At 43.5% G+C, this 18,191-nt stretch overlaps 1 pseudogene; it reads left to right on the top strand.

The window, feature by feature from the left end:
- Positions 1 to 507: 507 nt before the first annotated feature.
- LOC139268022 (calcium-activated chloride channel regulator 1-like) overlaps positions 508 to 18,191 on the top strand; it is a 29,933-nt pseudogene continuing 12,249 nt past the window's right edge.

Here is an 18,191-nt window from a genome sequence, read left to right as displayed (position 1 = left end):
GTGGCATTTTATCAAATGCCTTCTGGAAGTCCAAATACACCACACCCACTGGTTCCCCTTTATCCACCCTGTTCGTTACATCCTCATCAGCAAATTTGTCAAACATGACTTCACCTTCATAAATCCATGCTGACTCTGCCTGACTGAATTTTTGCATTTCCAAATGTCCTGCTACTGCTTCTTTAATAATGGACTCCAATATTTTCCCAACTACAGATGTTAGGCTAACTGGTCTATAGATTCCTGTTTTTGTCTGCCTCCTTTTTTAAATAGCAGTTTTCCAATCTGCTGGTCTCAGTTTCCATTCTGTTTCTGATGCAATTCACCATCATGTTGAGCCTTGCAAACTCTAGGCATTTGGAACAGGCTGAAACTTCTGGTCCAGTTTCACGCCCTTTTCTTAGTTTTTTGCTTATTCATTCTCAGGATTTGGGCGTCACTGGCAAGTGTGCTAACCAACAGATAGCAGTGAAGCTTTGCTCAGCGGACCAAAGCCTCGGTGCAACGATGGTGCTCCAAAAAACCTGTGGCTTATTGTTTGGCTGTCTTCTGTGTGCTTGTATTATAAACTGTTCCGGAGTAAAGTTGGTGAATAATGGATATACAGACATAGTTATTGCTATTAACCCTGGAATCCAATATAATGACAACCTTATTGACAACATTAAGGTGAGGTACTGATGTGGTGTCTGAAGAGAACTAATAGCTGTTACTTTGTGCCATTGTACGTTCTTTATGTTGTATTTTATTGTTTTGAATTGAGGATTTGGTGCTAGGAGGGAGAGTTAAAGGAATATGTTGTATCCTCTTCCCCCTCAGCATTTGATTAAAATGCAGCAAGGTATTGATTTTAAACCTGTGGTCGTTTTCAGGAAATGGTGACGGAAGCCTCCTCCTACCTGCACCGAGCTACCAAACAGCAAGTTTATTTTTCAGAGGTAAATATCCTGCTGCCGTTGACATGGCAAGCTCATTCCAGCTCCGTTCAGAGGCCGTCTACTCAATCCTACGAGAAGGTAAGAACTAAGAGGTGAAGACTGAAAATTTCCTTGGGGCTTCTCTCGTTCAGCCGCTGGTAACTTCTCCTGAAACCCCGTTCACATGTGTAAGTGGGGTTTTGCACCAAATTCCTGCCAAAGTTACAGCGGGCGGAGCAGGAGAAACTCCGAGGAAATTCCTGGTGGAATGTGACTTGCTGAAGGTTCGCTTAAATGTCAACTTTACCCTAAATATCATCTATTAATTAGCAAATTTTGCACGGTGTTGCTCACTGCGAGTCAGGGGATATGTTATTTGACGACAAAAGTGGAAATGATACTTTGTAATGATCAGAGTCATTATCAGAGTCACTGGTGTCAGAATAAGATCAATTCCGTTTTTATTACAATGTATTTTGGAATTATTACTGGTGCTTTGGGGATTGAGTTCCACAACCCTACCTACTTTCTCATGAAGTCAGTAACTGGGTGGCTAAGAATATTTTATGTTTCTTTACCTGTGTATTTGATTTTTCTTTCTTAACTCTCTGAAAGCCTAGCCTACACAGGTTCAGCAGCACTGGTGACTGGGTTGTGCGATTTCGGAGCAGTTATTGGGGTTGTTGGGCTTTAGCAACATAGGGAGAGGGTTCTGGCAGTAATAGTGGGAGCAGGATGTACAGAGCTTCGCAACAGTGAGGAGGTAGCGGCTCCAGGATCTGGAAGGAGTGACAGTATGGCTTCACTAGGTGATGTTTTGAAGTCTGGCAGCAATAGGATGGGTTGGGTATGGGCTACACTATTCCAAGTTATTAGCTGTTCCTGCACATAGTTCTCAGACTATGAATCCTGTCCAGTCAGTTTGAGCACACAAGGCAAGGCACTCAACACTATCGTTGCTGACTGTGTACTTATTCTACAATTAACACAGTTGTAATTAATTAGAATGGTTATAATTGGACAATACAGGACAAAGTTATGACAGCAGATTGGGAGAATCCCCTCAGAAATTCTACCCCAAATACGGCAAATGCTGTAGGCAGTTCACTTCTTTGTAGTAAGTGTGTGTTTGTGTGTGCGGGTGTGTAAGTTGCAGTGATTTTCACGTGGAAAAATGCAATTGTCTCTTCATAGGCTGATGTGATCATTGCTGACCCACACCGTAAGTATGGAGATGACCCGTACACCCTGCAGTACGGCGGATGTGGTGAGAAGGGGCGGTATATTCACTTCACCCCGAACTTTATACTAAACAACAGTCTGACTCCAATTTATGGCTCAAAAGGTAAATTATTTTAAGTAAATTAACACCATTGTGTTACATGCTTTGAGCACTGAATTATGCCTGTTTATTTGGTGGACATGATTCCAGTTGATAACCCTGAAGCTGATTAAAGTTTGGACTGGGTTTTCTGCAGCAACAAGCGAGGGGAGGTACAATGGAGGCAAAAATGGATGTAAGCAGTGTTGGTTAAAGAACGAATTAAGCAATATTACAAACAAACATTTCTAAGCTTCTCTCCATTCAGCTCAGTGGAGCACTAAGGTTTTCAGCTAAATCCTTTGGCACAGCAATTCGACATGTTTCTCAGAGATGCTGCATCACAACAGAACAGAATCGTTATTTTTGTGATGCCACAAAAGAACTTCACGCCACTGAATATGTTTTGCATACATGAGAAAATTGTGCCAATATTTACACCTTCTGAAATGTCAAGCAGAAATACCATTTATATCTCACAGAAAGTGAGAAAGCATTGGTTTAATTATTTTGAACAAAAATGCTTCTGTTTCTACAGGTAGAGTATTTGTTCATGAATGGGCCCATCTCCAATGGGGAGTGTTTGATGAATATAACGATCTGGTTCCCTTTTATTTATCTGACGCTGGAAACCCTGAAGCAACGAGGTATGACAATTCTAATGGTATGATAGTGAAAAAAGTATTTTGGGATTTCTAGACGAGGCTATAATACCCAAGAAATGCCTTTCCGTTTTTGTAACCTACTGTAGTAAATGTGTTGACACAGTTAAGCCAGCAAGTTGCTCAGGTAGCTTGGTAGTGTCGCTTAGTTATGGATGGGAAGGACATGTTTCTGGCAACAAATTCTTCCCAAATATGCAGCCTCCTAACCGCTATAAATAATGCAATCCAGCTGTACACAATGATCCATGACCATATTTTCCAGGTCCTTCCGCTGGGCAGCCCAAGTGCCCAACTGGATCAGACGGGAGCCTCATGCAAATCGGGGTCCTATGAGGGTCAAATGGGCAAAACGAAAATGGACCGAAAGGAATTCCCACTTCTTGATCTTTCTAAATAAACAGACCTATTCATGTTAAATGGTTACTTGTTACAGACATTCTACTTGGAATCAAAGACTTGTTTTTGTTATTTTAACTTTTAGATGTTCAAAGGAAATAAAAGGAAAGATTGCTAAATGTATAGACAAGTCCTGTCCACTATGTCCCATTGTTGCCAACACATTGCCGCACAGTGATTGTAAATTTTTCCCAGAGAAGCGTCAGAATTCATCCTCTTCAATAATGTACCGACAGGAACTGTCAAATGTAAGTGGAGTCATTAGAAGGTACCTTTCTCAAATATTGTCAAAGTTTTTTTTCTCGCAACTGTTACACAGCTTAACATATTAGCCCCACGTCATTACTGCAGGGTATCCTCAGTACAGCGTTCTAGGCACAACTATCTTCAGCGGCTTCATCAATGACCTTTCTTTCATCGTAAGAAGTGGGATTGTTCACTGATGATTGCACAGTGTTCAGCTTGATTCGTTATTGTACAGACCACATGCAGCCCAACATCCAGGCTTGGGCTGATATGTGGCAAGTAACATTTGCAGCACACAAGTGTGAGGCAATGACCATCTCCAACAAGAGGGAATCTAACCATCTCCCCTTGGCATTCAATGGCATTACCGTCGCTGACTGCCTCACCATCAACATCCTGGACCAGAAACTCAACTGCACCAGGTTGCACTGCAGCAACTCCCAAACCCGTGACATCTACCACCTAGCACAAGGATAGCAGGTGAATGGGAACACCATCACCTACAACTTCCCCTCCAAGTCACTCTCCAATCCCGACTTGAAGATGTATTGCCGTTCCTTCATCATTGCTGGGTCAAAATCCTGGAACTCCCTACCTAACAGCATTGTGGGAATACCTTCCCCACATGGACTGCAACGGTTCAAGAAGAAGGCTAAAGGATCACCATCACCTTCTCAAGGGCAACTAGGGATGGGCAATAAACGCTGGCCTTGCCAGTGACACCCATATCCCGATAATGAATATGAATATATATATATATAAAAAAACATATCTTTTCTTTTTAAAGCAGGCCTTTGTATTGGTGCCAGCACTCTGGGAGAGTTTCACTTTAGAGGAGACCTGCAATCTCTGAGCACCACTCTCATCTTTTCACTGCAGATTGGGAGTGACCGGTTTCCATTGGAGCACTAATTGCATTTTCCACATCTCCAGTTTCCTCTCTCGGGATACATAAGAGTCAGGCTCTGGAGAATGGTGAAAGTGCTGAATTTTCCTTCTTTATGTTATCGGATGACATTGATAGAGGGGAGGGCAGTATACACCTGTTGTTGTAAGCAGGTTATCTACTATAAAGAGAGACTTCATGAAAAAGCAATTGGCAGATGCCTTTTGGTTGTTTACAAACACATGACCAACATGGGGTAAGTTTTCAACCTTGCGCTCAGGTATAAACCTGGCATTGTGGATTTCCGCCTGTTATAGAACCCACCCGATTTCCATCGGAATCAATGGAATGCCAATCAGGTGGGTTCTACCACGGGCGAGTGATAGTTCTGTCAGATTACCGCCCAGATGGTGAAGGTAAAAAATAAAACGCTACCCAACCCCCCACCCCGCCCTCCCCATGTGTGAGCTTGGTTCAATGGCAACACTCATGATTCTAAGTCGGAAGGTCAGAACTTCAAACTCACGAAGAGTTTTAATATATTCCGATGTTTTTTTTGTTGTAAGATTTTGTTTAGCGTTTTTAAGCAGAGCTGTTCTTCCCTTCTTCTAGGCATAGCCCCTTTAACATATTGCATTTTTTTCCAAATACCTAGGTGGTTGAATTCTGTGACAATAAGACTCACAATCCTGACGCACCAAACATGCAAAACAAAATGTGCAATTACAGGAGCACTTGGGATGTGATCAGCAAGTCAAAAGATTTCAGAGACAATTCTCCAACTTATATGGGTTCACTGATGCCGAAATTTAATCTCCTACAGGTCAAAGACCGCGTGCTGTGCTTGGTCCTTGATGTTTCTGGAAGCATGGGTTCGGTAAGTCCTTTTGTGATATTTATTTCACAGAAAATGTCGATTTGGACACAATCCTTGCTGTTGTGTGGCTTCACACAGCAAATGAGAGCAGGTCAGAGGTTGGGTATCCTTTGGCGAGTGGCTCACTTCCTGACTCCCCAAAATCTTCTCTACCACCTACAATCCACAAATCAGGAATGCAATGGAATACTCTCCACTTGCCTGGATGGGTGCAGTTGCACCAACACTCAAGAAGCTCGACACCATCCAGGGCAAAGCAGTCTGCTTGATCGACACTAACTTTAAAATTAATGTTTTAAATCTTATTTTTTTTAAATGCAGAGTATAAAGAAATCAATTAAATGGTTGTTTGCTAGACATTGCACTGTGTTCATTTTGGTAAATAGGAGAATCGCATTAACAGACTCCGCCAGGCAGCCGAGATATTCTTACTGCAGATCATTGAATCAGGATCACAAGTTGGAATTGTCACTTTTAGCAGTGCTGCAAAGATTGAAGCAAACTTGAAAACAATTGTTGATGATGTGAGGAATGAACTTGTACAACTGCTACCTACATCTGCTGGCGGTGGAACAAACATCTGTGCAGGGGTTCGGTCTGGTTTTCAGGTAAGACTGTAAAAGCTTAAGGAATGTTTAGTAATCCATTACTTTCAGTTATTACATTTTCCGGCGTTGATACTAACTGACTGCTTTGCAGGTACTTCGTGGTGATGACGGTGCTACAATGGTGATGAAATTGTTTTGCTGACTGATGGAGAGGATGCTGAAATAAAGGCTTGCTTTTCAGAAGTGAAAACAAGTGGAGCTGTTATCCACACCATAGCATTAGGACCACGTGCAGCCAGAGAATTAGAACAGCTATCAAGTATGACAGGTAATTAGCACTGAAAATCCTTGCAATGATACCTTGGGTGACCAGCTTGAGGACACTTCAAGTGTTTGTTGACGTTCTTCCCTCTTTTATTGTGGTGGAGGCATTAACAGTTTTAAAATAATTTGGCCAGCATCTCAACTGAAATAGTGGATAAAGGAATTTCAGATGAACGTATTCCAAATTTTTGAGCAGACATGGGTGGGATTTTTAAAAATCTGAGTTTGGTCCTGATGCTGCCCCATTTTAGCCAAAAGGCCAACTATAACAAGAAGGAACTTATCCTCAGTATATTATTTAATTTATCATAGCAACATCACAGAAGATTTAATAATAGTATCATAAAACCTTTATGCGTGGGTATATATCTGGTCTGTCACACTTGAGTCCCCACGCTTCCAGTTAAGATTGTGGACGGCGGGAACACCGTGATACCGCCCAGCTGCCATTTTTAACGCCCCCCTCCCCCACCCCAATCCCAGCACACATTGTTCCCCCCCGAAGAACAGGGTTAAAATCGGGCCGAACATGTTTAATAGTTTTATTCCCATCATCGGGAATGGTAACATATGGTTATGTCACTGGACTAATAATCCAGAGGCCTGGACTAATGATCCAGAGACGCGAGTTCAAATCCCATCAGTGAATTAAATAAATCTGGAATAAAAAGCTAGTATCAGTAATGGTGACCATGTGGAATCAAAAACCATCTGATTCACTAATGTCCTTTATGGAAGGAAATCTGCCATCCTTAACTGGTCTGGCCTATATGTGACTCCAGACTCAGAGCAATGTGGTTGACTCTTAAAAGGCCAAGCAAGCCACTCAGTTGTACAAAACGGTTACAAAAAACAATACTAAGAATAAAACTGGACACGACAATGGCATACCCAGCTCAGTCGACCCTGCAAAGTCCTCCTCATTAACAGTGTATCTTGGTAATTGGTTGTGATTCTGGTAACATAGAAATAAAGGAACATAGAAAATAGGTGCAGGAGTAGGCTATTTGGCCCTTCGAGCCTGCACCACCATTCAATAAGATCATGGCTGATCATTCCCTCAGCACCCCTTTAGTGGATGGCTCTGCTACACAGGAGGGCAGGAAAAAGAGTGGGAGAGTGATAGTGATAGGGGAATTCAATTGTAAGGGAAATAGATAGATGTTTCTGCGGCCGCAACCGAGACTCCAGGATGGTATGTTGCCTCCCTGGTGCGAGGGTCAAGGATGTCTCGGAGCGGGTGCAGGACATTCTAAAAAGGGAGGGTGAACAGCCAGTTGTCGTGGTACATATAGGTACCAACGATATATGTAAAAAACGGGATGAGGTCCTGCGAGACGAATTTAGGGAGCTAGGAGTTATATTAAAAAGTAGGACCTCAAAAATAGTAATCTCAGGATTGCTACCAGTGCCACGTGCTAGTCAGAGTAGGAATCGCAGGATAGCTCAGATGAATACGTGGCTTGCGCAGTGGTGCAGAAGGGAGGGATTCAAATTCCTGGGGCATTGGAACCGGTTCTGGGGGAGGTGGGACCAGTACAAAACGGACGGTCTGCACCTGGGCAGGACCGGAACCAAAGTCCTAGGGGGAGTGTTTTCTAGTGCTGTTTGGAAGGAGTTAAACTAATATGGCAGGGGGATGGGAACCTATGCAGGGAGACAGAGAGAAATAAAATGGAGATAGAAACAAAAGATAGAAAGGAGAAAAGTAAAAGTGGAGGGCAGAGAAACTCAAGGCAAAAAACAAAAAGGGCCACCTTACAGCAGAATTCTAAAGGGTCAAAATGTGTTAAAAAGACAAGTCTGAAGGCTCTGTGCCTCAATGCGAGGAGTATTCGGAATAAGGTGGACGAATTAACTGCGCAGATAGCAGTTAGCAGATACGATGTGTTTGGCATCACGGAAACATGGCTCCAGGGTGACCAAGGCTGGGAACTCAACATCCAAGGGTATTCAGCATTTGGGAAGGATAGACAGAAAGGAAAAGGAGGCAGGGTGGCATTGCTGGTTAAAGAGGAAATTAATGTAATTGTAAGGAAGGACATTAGCTTGGATGATGTGGAATCGGTATGGGTGGAGCTACGGAATACCATAGGGCAGAAAACTCTAGTGGGATTTGTGTACAGGCCACCAAATAGTAGTAGTGAGGTTGGGGACAGCATCAAACAAGAAATAAGGGATGTGTGCAATAAAGGTACAGCAGTTATCATGGGCGACTTTAATCTACATATTGATTGGGCTAACCAAACTGGTAGCAATGCGGTGGAGGAGGATTTCCTGGAGTGTATTAGGGATGGTTTTCTTGACCAATATATCGAGGAACCAACTAGAGAGCTGGCCATCCTAGACTGGGTGATGTGTCATGAGAGAGGATTAATTAGCAATCTTGTTGTGCGAGGCCCCGTGGGGAAGAATCACCATAATATGGTAGAATTCTTTATTAAGATGGAGAGTGACAAAGTTAATTCAGAAACGAGGGTCCTAAACTTAAGGAAAGGTAACTTTGATGGTATGAGGCGCGAATTGGCTAGATTAGACTGGCAAATTATATTTAAAGGGTTGACGGTGGATAGGCAATGGCAAATCTTTAAAGATCACATGGATGAACTTCAATAATTGTACATCCCTGTCTGGAGTAAAAATAAAACAGGGAAGGTGGCTCAACCGTGCCTAACAAGTGAAATTAAGGATAGTGCTAAATCCAAGGAAGAGGCATACAAATTAGCCAGAAAAAGCAGCAAACCGGAGGACTGGGAGAAATTTAGAATACAACAGAGAAGGACAAAGGGTTTAATTAGGAGGGGGAAAATAGAGTATGAGAGGAAGCTTGCCGGAAACATAAAAACTGACTGCAAAGGCTTCTATAGATATGTGAAGAGAAAAAGATTAGTGAAGACAACTGTAGGTCCCTTGCAGTTGGATTCGGGTGAATTTATAATGGGGAACAAAGAAATGGCAGACCAATTGAACAAGTACTTCGGTTCTGTCTTCACAAAGGAAGACACAAATAACCTGCTGGATGTACTCGGGGACCGAGGGTTGAGTGAGAAGGAGGAGCTGAAGGGTAGCCTTATTAGGCGGGAAATTGTGTTAGGGAAATTGATGGGATTGAAGGCCGATAAATCCCCAGGGTCAACATCCCAGAGTACTTAAGGAAGTGGCCCTAGAAATAGTGGATGCATTGGTGATAATTTTCCAGCAGTCTATTGACTCTGGATCCGTTTCTATGGACTGGAGGGTTGCTAATGTAACACCACTTTTTTAAGAGAGAAAACGGGTAATTATAGACCGGTTAGCCTGACATCAGTAGTGGGGAAAATGTTGGAATCAATCATTAAGGATGAAATAGCAGCACATTTGGAAAGCAGTGATAGGATTGGTCCAAGTCAGCATGGATTTATGAAAAGGAAATCATGCTTGACAATTCTTCTGGAATTTTTTGAGGATGTAACTAGTAGAGTGGACAAGGGAGAACCAGTGGATGTGGCGTATTTGGACTTTCAAAAGGCTTTTGACAAGGTCCCACACAAGAGATTGGTGTGCAAAATCAAAGCACATGGTATTGGGGGTAATGCACTTACGTGGATAGAGAACTGGTTGGCAGACAGGAAACAGAGAGTCGGGATAAACGGGTCCTTTTCAGAATGGCAGGCAGTGACTAGTGGGGTGCCGCAAGGTTCAGTGCTGGGACCCCAGCTATTTACTATATACATTAATGATTTAGATGATGGAATTGAGTGTAATATCTCCAAGTTTGCAGATGACACTAAACTGGGTGGCGATGTGAGCTGTGAGGAGGACGCTAAAAAGCTGCAGGGTGATTTGGACAGGTTAGGCGAGTGGGCAAATACATGGCAGATGCAGCATAATGTGGATAAATGTGAGGTTATCCACTTTGGGGGCAAAAACACAAAGGCAGAATATCATTTGAATGGCAGCAGATTAGGAAAAGGGGAGGTGCAACGAGACCTGGGGGTCAACTAGGGGGGAGGGCATCTTAGATTGGGTGTTGTGTAATGAGAGAGGATTAATTAGCAATCTCGTTGTGCGAGGGCCCTTGGGGAAGAGTGACCATAATATGGTGGAATTCTGCATTAGGATGGAGAATGAAACAGTTAATTCAGAGACCATGGTCCAGAACTTAAAGAAGGCTAACTTTGAAGGCATGAGGCGTGAATTGGCTAGGATAGATTGGCGAATGATACTGAAGGGGTTGACTGTGGATGGGCAATGGCAGACATTTAGAGACCGCATGGATGAACTACAACAATTGTACATTCCTGTCTGGCGTAAAAATAAAAAAGGGAATGTGGCTCAACCGTGGCTATCAAGGGAAATCAGGGATAGTATTAAAGCCAAGGAAGTGGCATACAAATTGGCCAGAAATAGCAGCGAACCCGGGGACTGGGAGAAATTTAGAACTCAGCAGAGGAGGACAAAGGGTTTGATTAGGGCAGGGAAAATGGAGTACGAGAAGAAGCTTGCAGGGAACATTAAGACAGATTGCAAAAGTTTCCATAGATATGTAAAGAGAAAAAGGTTAGTAAAGACAAACATAGGTCCTCTGCAGTCAGAATCAGGGGAAGTCATAACGGGGAACAAAGAAATGGCAGACCAATTGAACAAGTACTTTGGTTCGGTATTCACTAAGGAGGACACAAACAACCTTCCAGATATAAAAGGGGTCAGAGGGTCTAGTAAGAAGGAGGAACTGAGGGAAATCCTTATTAGTTGGGAAATTGTGTTGGGGAAATTGATGGGATTGAAGACCAATAAATCCCCAGGGCCTGATGGACTGTATCCCAGAGTACTTAAGGAGGTGGCCTTGGAAATAGCGGATGCATTGACAGTCATTTTCCAACATTCCATAGACTCTGGATCAGTTCCTATGGAGTGGAGGGTAGCCAATGTAACCCCACTTTTTAAAAAAGGAGGGAGAGAGATAACAGGGAATTATAGACCGGTCAGCCTGACATCGATAGTGGGTAAAATGATGGAATCAATTATTAAGGATGTCATAGCAGCGCATTTGGAAAGAGGTGACATGATAGGTCCAAGTCAGCATGGATTTGTGAAAGGGAAATCATGCTTGACAAATCTTCTGGAATTTTTTGAGGATGCTTCCAGTAGAGTGGACAAGGGAGAACCAGTTGATGTGGTGTATTTGGACTTTCAGAAGACTTTCGACAAGGTCCCACACAAGAGATTAATGTGCAAAGTTAAAGCACATGGGATTGGGGGTAGTGTGCTGACATGGATTGAGAACTGGTTGGCAGACAGGAAGCAAAGAGTAGGAGTAAATGGGTACTTTTCAGAATGGCAGGCAGTGACTAGTGGGGTACCGCAAGGTTCTGTGCTGGGGCCCCAGCTGTTTACATTGTACATTAATGATTTAGACGAGGGGATTAAATGTAGTATCTCCAAATTTGCGGATGACACCAAGTTGGGTGGCAGTGTGAGCTGCGAGGAGGATGCTATGAGGCTGGAGAGCGACTTGGATAGGTTAGGTGAGTGGGCAAATGCATGGCAGATGAAGTATAATGTGGATAAATGTGAGGTTATCCACTTTGGTGGTAAAAACAGAGAGACAGACTATTATCTGAATGGTGACAGATTAGGAAAAGGGGAGGTGCAAAGAGACCTGGGTGTCATGGTACATCAGTCATTGAAGGTTGGCATGCAGGTGCAGCAGGCGGTTAAGAAAGCAAATGGCATGTTGGCCTTCACAGCGAGGGGATTTGAGTACAAGGGCAGGGAGGTGTTGCTACAGTTGTACAGGGCCTTGGTGAGGCCACACCTGGAGTATTGTGTAAAGTTTTGGTCTCCTAACCTGAGGAAGGACATTCTTGCTATTGAGGGAGTGCAGCGAAGGTTCACCAGACTGATTCCCGGGATGGCGGGACTGACCTATCAAGAAAGACTGGATCAACTGGGCTTGTATTCACTGGAGTTCAGAAGAATGAGAGGGGACCTCATAGAAACGTTTAAAATTCTGATGGGGTTAGACAGGTTAGATGCAGGAAGAATGTTCCCAATGTTGCGGAAGTCCAGAACCAGGGGACACAGTCTAAGGATAAGGGGTAAGCCATTTAGGACCGAGATGAGGAGGAACTTCTTCACCCAGAGAGTGGTGAACCTGTGGAATTCTCTACCACAGAAAGTTGTTGAGGCCAATTCACTAAATATATTCAAAAAGGAGTTAGATGAAGTCCTTACTACTAGGGGGATCAAGGGGTATGGCGAGAAAGCAGGAATGCGGTACTGAAGTTACATGTTCAGCCATGAACTCATTAAATGGCGGTGCAGGCTAGAAGGGCCGAATGGCCTACTCCTGCACCTATTTTCTATGTTTCTATGTCTATGGTTCATCAGTCACTGAAAGTGGGCATGCAGATACAGCAGGTGGTGAAGAAGGCAAAGGGTATGTTGGCCTTCATAGCTAGGGGATTTGAATACAGGAGCAGGGAGGTCTTGCTGCAGTTGTACAGGGCCTTAGTGAGACCTCACCTGGAATATTGTGTTCAGTTTTGGTCTCCTAATGTGAGGAAGGACGTTCTTGCTATTGAGGGACTGCAGTGAAGGTTCACCAGACTGATTCCAGGGATGGCTGGACTGTCATATGAGGAGAGACTGGATCAACTGGGCCTTTATTCACTGGAGTTTAGAAGGATGAGAGGGGATCTCATAGAAACGTATAAGATTCTGACGGGACTGGACAGGTTAGATGCGGGAAGAATGTTCCCGATGTTGGGGAAGTCCAGAACCAGGGGACATAGTCTTAGGATAAGGGGTAGGCCATTTAAGATTGAGATGAGGAGAGACTTCTTCACTCAGAGAGTTGTTAACCTATGGAATTCCCTGCTGCAGAGAGTTGTTGATGCCAGTTCATTGGATATATTCAAGAGGGAGTTAGATATGGCCCTTACGGCTAAGGGGATGAAGGGGTATGGAGAAAAAGCAGGAAAGGGGTACTGAGGGAATGATCAGCCATGATCTTATTGAATGGCGATGCAGGCTCGAAGGGCCGAATGGCCTACTCCTGCACCTATTTTCTATGTTTATATGTTTCTATCTGGGGACTTGTACCAAAATTGGGAGAGTTGTCCCACAGATTAGTCAAGCAACAGATTGACAGTCACACTAACAGAATCATACCTTCCAGCCAATGTCCCAGACTCATCCAATACCATTCCTGGGTATGTCCTGTCCTACCGGCTGGACAGATGTTCCCAAGGTGGTGGCACAGTAGAGGGAGTGGCTCTGGGAGTTCTCAACATTGACTCCGGGCCCCATGCTGTCTCATGGGCAAGGAAAACTCATGCTGATTACCAACTAATGTCTTCCCTCAGCTGATGAATCAGTCCTCTTCTATGTTCCCACTTGGAAGAAGTACTGAGGGTAGCAAGGGCACAGAATTTACTCTGGCTGGGGGACTTCATTGTCCATCACCAAGAGTGGCTCAGTAGCACCACTACTGACTGAGCTGTCCAAGACCTGAAGGACATAGCTGCCAGACTGGGCCTGCAGCAGGTGATGAGAGAACCAACACGAGTGAGAAACCTACTTGACCTCATCCTCACCAATCTACCTGTCGCAGATGTATCTGTCCATGACAGCATTGATAGCAGCGACCATCGCTTAGTCATTGTGGCGATGAAGTCCCATCTTCACACTGAGGACACCCATCTTCACACTGAGGACACTCTCTACCGTGCTAAATGGGATAGATTCAGAACAGATCTCCCATTTCAAAACTGGGCATTCATGAGGCGCTGTGGGCCATTAGCAGCAGCAGAAATGTACACCACCACAACCTGTAACCTCATGGCTTGGCATATCCCTCAATCTACCATCAAGCCAGGGGACCTGCCCTGGTTCAATGAGGAGTGCAGAAAAAGATCAGCACTAGGCATGCCAAACTGGAGAAGCTGCAACACAGGACTACATATATACTAAACAGTGAAAGCAGCATACTATAGACAGAGGTAAGCGATCACACAATCAAAGGATGAGATCAAAGCTCTGCCGTCCTGCCACATCCAATCGTGAATGGCGGTGGACGAATAAACAACTAATGGGAGGAGGAGACTCCATGAATATCCTCATCCTCAATGATTCTCCCCACCGTGACCTTGGCTCTCACTATCTCTCTAATCTCCTCCAGCCATACAACCCGCCAAGATATTTGTGGCTCTTGAATGTATCCCGCTGTAGAGCTGAAAGCCTGTGTCCTAGAACTAGCCATGCCTCTCGCCAGGCTGTTCCAGTACATCTACAAAACTGGCATCTTCTGGACAACGTGGAAAATTGCCCAAGTATGTCCTGCCCAAAAAAGCAGAACAAATCCAATCCGGCCAGTTACCTCCCATCAGCTTACTCCCAATCATTAGCAAAGTGATGGAAAGATTCGTCAATAGAGCTGTCAAGTGACACTTACTCACCGATGCTCAGTTTGAGCTCAGCCAGAACCACTTGGCTCCAGATTTCATTACAGCCTTGGTCCAAACATGGAAAAAGAACTGAATTCCAGAGGTGAGGTGAGAGTGACTACCCTTGACATCAAGGCAACACTTGACAGTGTGTGGCATCAAGGAGCCCTGGTAAAATTGAAGTCAATGGGAATCAGGGGTAAAACTCTCCACTGGCTGGAGTCGTACCTAACTCGAAGGAGCATGGTTGTGGGTGTTGGAGACCAATCATCTCAACCCCAAAACATCGCTGCAGGATTTCCTAAGGGCAGTGTCATAAGTGTCATACATCGCTGTTCCTTCATCGTCGCTGAGTCAAATCCTGGAACTCCCTCCCTAACAGCACAGTGGGAGTACCTTCACCACACGGACTGCAGCAGTTCAAGAAGGCAGCTCACCACCACCTTCTCAAGGGTCATTAGGGATGGGCAATAAATGCTGGCCTCGCCAGCGATGCCCACATCCCAAGAACAAATTTTGAATAACTTTTTCATTGGGCAGATTCTGTTACATTGCAGAAATCCATATCTATTTCTTTATATAGTTCTTAATTGGCATTGGCCATGGATATTATGTGTGTTTGATATATTTTTCCTCTTCATTCTTTAGGAGGTTTACAGTTTGTAGCCACTGATAATGAGGATACAAATGGATTAATTGATGCTTTCACTGGATTAGTATCAGGAAATGGCGACATCAACCAACAGTCAATCCAGGTTTGATCACCTTTCAGAGAACGACTTTCCAATTATTCTTGTGCTAATCAAGTGCTTTACAATAAAAACTAATTCTATTTGTTTGGTCCCAGCTTGAAAGTTCTGGAATGATGATTTATGATGACAGTTGGTTGAATGGTACAGTTGACATCGATAAGACTGTTGGGAACGATACGTTTTTTGTAGTTACATGGGAGAGCCAGACACCGTCTGTGTTTGTACAGGACCCCAGTGGAAAGATATACAACAGTGACTTTAAGATAGATCAAACTGTACATACAGCCCGTCTTAAGATTCATGGCACTGCACAGGTATGGATCAAAATACATGTTTCAATTAATTGTTTACATTTTGCAGCCTATTTCCCATCAGTCTAACTTTTTTTTCTGGTACATAGTATTATCTAGGAGCAGCCTGCTTACTGCCATCCATCTTCTATTCAGATAAGTCCCCATTCTACACAACAGTCTTTCTTGTGTTGTCTGTCATTAAGCTGTTGAGTACACAGTGCAAATGGAATGAAGCAACTGGTTTCTTTTCCTGCCTATTCTCACGATGTGAAATGTATCACTTCTGTTTGGTGCATCCTTCCAGTGCATTGGTGAGAAAGCTGGGTAACTAGGAATCATTAATTCTATCTGAATTACAGCCTTGGGACTTAAGCCATGGGGAGGCACATGGTTAAGTCCAATCCTGAGTTCACCTGACTTTCACACAGAAATATTGCTAGCAATAGTGGCTCTATAGTATAGGAACAGGAGTGGGCCATACAGCCCCTTGAGCCTGCTCCGCTATTTAATACGATCATGGCTGATCCGATCATGGACTCAGATCCACTTCCCTGCCCGATCCCCATAACCCCTTATTCCCTTATCAATTCCATATCCCTTAATACCTTTGCCTAACAAAAATCTACCATTATTGGTTTTAAAATTTTCAATTGACCCTCCCGCTTGCCAGCCTCTACAGCTTTTTGAATGGCCTCACTCTAATTTTAATGCTATGCCCCCTTGTCTAGACTCCTCCACCAGAGAAAATAGTTTCTCTCTATCTACCCTATCAAATCATTTTAAACCTCTTAATTAGATCACCCTTGAGACTTCTGTACTCAATGGAATACAAGTCTGATCTGTGCAATTTTTCCTCACAATGCAGCCCCTCCAACGCCAATATATCCTTCCTGAGGTGCGGTACCTTATGATTTCAGTACATGGACCCCTAAATCACTCTGCTTCTCCACAGTTCCTAGCTTCTCACCATTTAACATATACTCTGATCTGTCTTTCTTGGGTCCAAAGTAGATGACTTCGCATTTCCCGACATTGAATTCCACCTGCTACAGTTTTGCCCACTCACTTAATCTATCAATGTCTCATTGCAACCTTCTGTTCCCATTTACACTACTTACTGTGCCAGCTAACTTAGAGTTGATTAGGGGTAGGTGCTCTGACCATTCTTTCCCTCCCCAACAAGTGGCATTGAGGCTAGATGGCCTACTCCTGTTCCTAATTCTTATGTTCTTATGTTCTTATGTTCAAATGTATATTCTCCACCACTACCTTGAATGAGATCAGCTTGGTTGGCACAGACCAACAATTGATTCTAGGACTTTCCTAGACTGTATCAAACAACTACAGGATGTACTGCGGCAATTCACCAAGGCTACTTTGACAGCTCCTCCCAAACCCATGATCTCCACCACCTGGGACAAGAGAAGCAGATACAAGGGAAGTCCTTTGCCTCTAAGTTCCCCTCCAAGTCACACACCATCCTGAATTGGACATATATTGCCATTCCCTCATGCCCACTGGGTAAAAATCTTGAAGCTCCCTAACTAACAGGATTGTGGGAGTAATTTCACCACACGGACTGCAGCGGTTCAAGAAGAAGATCACCACAACCTCCTCAAGGGTAGCTATAGATGGACAATACATTCTCAGTGATACCCTGCGCATGAATTTTTAAAAAATCGTTAAGACATTGATTGACTGGCCTGAAATGGATACTGAATATTTGTTTCCCAGACAGGAGCTTGGAAGTACAGTATCCTGAATCCTGGAACCGAACAGGTTATATCTATCATGGTAACATCCCGAGCAGCAGATGAGTAAGTTCCCCCAGTCACAGTCAGTGTGTATATCAGCAAAATGGATTCAATCGGCGGAAAGAAAATCTATGCTGAAGTCAGTCATGGATTTTTACCAGTCCTGTTTGTGAAAGTGACAGCAATTATTGAACAACCCACTGGTCCTCCGGTTGAACAGAACCTTACTGATGACGGACTCGGTAGGGTACATGATTCTTGTGAAATAGAAAGTGTACTTGTATTGTAAGTTTCCGAAATGTGGGAATATCTCATTTTAGCTTCCTTTCCACAAAAAGTATATTAACGTGCAGAAAGGTATCATGACTAGGGTTAGTTTTTAAAGGGTTTTGTATTTTTCATTGCCAATCAAAAAAAATTAGAATTTAGGTACAAGAATTTTGTATTTATGATTCAATTTTCAAGATCATTGAAATTGAAACAAAAGAAGTGGAACTCCTGTGAAGTTGCTTAGAGTGAGACGGAGGACATGATGAAAGTTTGAAAGAGATCTTATAACGCACCGTGAAATAAGTGAATAGTGAAATATTTTTTATTCGTTCAAAATTGGAGCCAATCAGGATAAACATTTACTACATGGGCAATCTGAGCAAATCAAAAAACAGATTTCATTGTAGTGTGGGCACTTTCAATATGTGACAACTGAAATGAGCAGAATATCTAATATATTACAAACGTAGATGGTATTGTTTGCAGTTTATCATGAGGATAAGGGCAGGTGCA

This window comes from Pristiophorus japonicus, chromosome 8 (assembly GCF_044704955.1).
Source record: "Pristiophorus japonicus isolate sPriJap1 chromosome 8, sPriJap1.hap1, whole genome shotgun sequence".
Taxonomy (NCBI): Eukaryota; Metazoa; Chordata; class Chondrichthyes; family Pristiophoridae; genus Pristiophorus; species Pristiophorus japonicus.
This window is presented reverse-complemented; position numbering and strand designations above follow the sequence as displayed.